The sequence below is a fragment of the Octodon degus genome, unplaced genomic scaffold, assembly GCF_000260255.1.
Source record: "Octodon degus isolate 3935 unplaced genomic scaffold, OctDeg1.0 scaffold00093, whole genome shotgun sequence".
NCBI classification, from domain to species: domain Eukaryota; kingdom Metazoa; phylum Chordata; class Mammalia; order Rodentia; family Octodontidae; genus Octodon; species Octodon degus.
In genome coordinates this window covers 1,446,865-1,449,195 of record NW_004524669.1, presented here as the reverse complement: position 1 = coordinate 1,449,195, position 2,331 = coordinate 1,446,865, and the positions used below count along the sequence as shown (strand labels likewise).

Genomic DNA, 2,331 nt, shown 5'->3' with positions numbered 1-2,331 from the left:
GCGCGGCAGGCACTGTTGTAGCTCAAACATCAGATGACAACGAGGCAAGTCCAAAAGTTAAAAGAAGCGCTTTATTTTATCGGGTACCCAGCGGCGGTCTCTATGCAAGGTGCAAAGAGGCGCCCCGAGCATACAAGGATCAGTATTTAAGCTTGAAAACCGCAGAAACAGGGAAGGGGTGGAGAGGAAGAAGTGGCAGGGTCATTAGTTCATTGGGTGGTCCCATTGGGTGGGGTGCTGGAATCATCAGTCATGGGGTACAGCGGGTCATTAGTTCATGGGGTGGTCCTGATGAGTGGGGGTGCTGAGTTTGCTGAAGTCAGTAATCTTGGGGTACAGCGGGTCATTAGTTCATGGGGTGGTCCTGATGAGTGGGGGTGCTGAGTTGGCAGTCACACAGAGTTCATTGAGATAAAGTTTGGGGTACAGATGTCATAGGACTTGGGTCACAGGGGTGAGGAGTTGGGAGGGGTCGGCGCATACAGAACAGGAACTCGGCGAGGTTAGAAGGGCAACAAAATGGAGTCAGTTTTGACAGGGTACAACAGGCACCTCGGGGGCGGGCGCGGGGCGCGGGCTTCTCGTCCCGGCCGCGGTGACAATCGTCCCGGATCTCGGACCTGGGCAGCCCGGCGCGGGGTGGGCGAGGACACGCATGCGGGGCTCGCGCGTGGCCCCGGGCGTCGCGATGAACATGGTGGTGGAGTTCTTCGTGGTCGCTTTCAAAGTGCTCTGGGCGTCCGTGCTGTTCGCGGCGCGCTGGCTGGTGCGGCCCAAGGAGAAGAGCGTGGCCGGCCGGTGTGCCTCATCGCGGGCGCCGGCGGCGGCCTGGGCCGTCTCCTCGCGCTGGAGTTCGCCCGGCGCCGGGCGCTGCTGGCGCTCATCAACACGCAAAGCAATGAGGAGACAGCGGGCATGGTGCGCCACATCTACCGCGACCTAGAGGCGGCCCACGCGCCGCGCTGCAAGCTGCAAGCTGGGGATGGTGAGGAAGAAATTCTGCCCCACTGTAACTTGCAGGTTTTTACCTACACCTGTGATGTGGGGAAGAGAGAAAATGTCTTCCTGACAGCTGAGAGGGTCCGCAAGGAGGTTGGCGAGGTCTCGGTCCTAGTCAGTAATGCTGGTGTGGTCTCCGGACATCACCTTCTGGAATGTCCTGATGAGCTCATTCAGAGAACCATGATGGTCAATTGCCATGCACACTTCTGAACAACCAAGGCATTCCTTCCTACAATAATGTATTTTTTCCCTCACTAATCACAGTTGGAAGTTGGCACCAGAGAAGTGGGATCGATGCTGTGACTGTACCTGATCATGTGGTGCAAGAGCCTTTGGGACTGGCTTGTGCAAAGATACTGAAAAGGTTTGGAGATGACAGCTGAAAAAGTAGATCTGGAATGCCTTACGCTGATCTGTGTGGGAGATTCTAGTCAGAGTTTTGTGGGGTTTTTTTTGTTTTTGTTTTTTTGTTTTTGTTTTTTAATCTTTATTTGGCCTCGCTATGCAGCTCGGACTTGTAGTGATCTTTCTGTCTCAGCCATACCAGCGCTGGGATTACAGGCATGTGCCACCACTCTCAGTTTCAGTGGCAGACACAGCCTGCCTGAGGTTTTGGTGCAGGCATGGCATGCAATACTGGGGATCAAACCTGGGTCCTTGCGCTTGCCAGGCAGGCACTTAGACTGCCGAGCTATCTCTCCATCCCCTGGTCAGAGTTTTGAGGAGGTAAAGACCATGTTCAGGAGGGTTCTGCTGGGAAGAAGGCCTTCCCTGGTGTTTGGACCCTAGACGATGTGTGTTATGGCTTGGCAAACAGTTGCTCCGCATGTTGCGCATGTCCAGAGTCTTTGCCTGAGAATGAGATTAAGGGCAGCAGACTAACATAGGAGAAATTTCAAGACAGTTAAATTTTGAGGCAGTGGTATGGCTACTGTTGGGGGCTTTTAGCCAGATTTATGTTGAAAATGATTTAAAATGTTGAGAGTTTGGCCACAAAAAGAAGTCCAATAAAGCTGTGGACTGAAAGGATAAAGCACAGATCTTGATTACTGAGAAGGAACAGAATTAAAAAAAAAAAAAGCCCTGAGGGCATCACAAGGAGTGATGTCTCCACTCTTTGCAGCCTCAAAATTGCAAAAGCGAAAGACTTTAAGCAAGCTGCACAGTACCATGTTTCAGAATGGTGGCAACATAGAGAATTTATTCCTCAGAATTGGATTTGGAGTGCCCAGTGACCCAGGCACTCAATCCCTACAGCCAAGAGAAGAGGCCTGGCTTCTACTTGAGTAAGCAGCAGACCTTAGAAGTACCCACATGGTACATGCAGAA

At 52.5% G+C, this 2,331-nt stretch overlaps 1 pseudogene; it reads left to right on the top strand.

The window, feature by feature from the left end:
• The first annotated feature begins 688 nt into the window (after nucleotides 1-688).
• On the top strand, nucleotides 689-1,260 carry LOC101572175 (annotated as a pseudogene).
• Nucleotides 1,261-2,331: the final 1,071 nt, after the last annotated feature.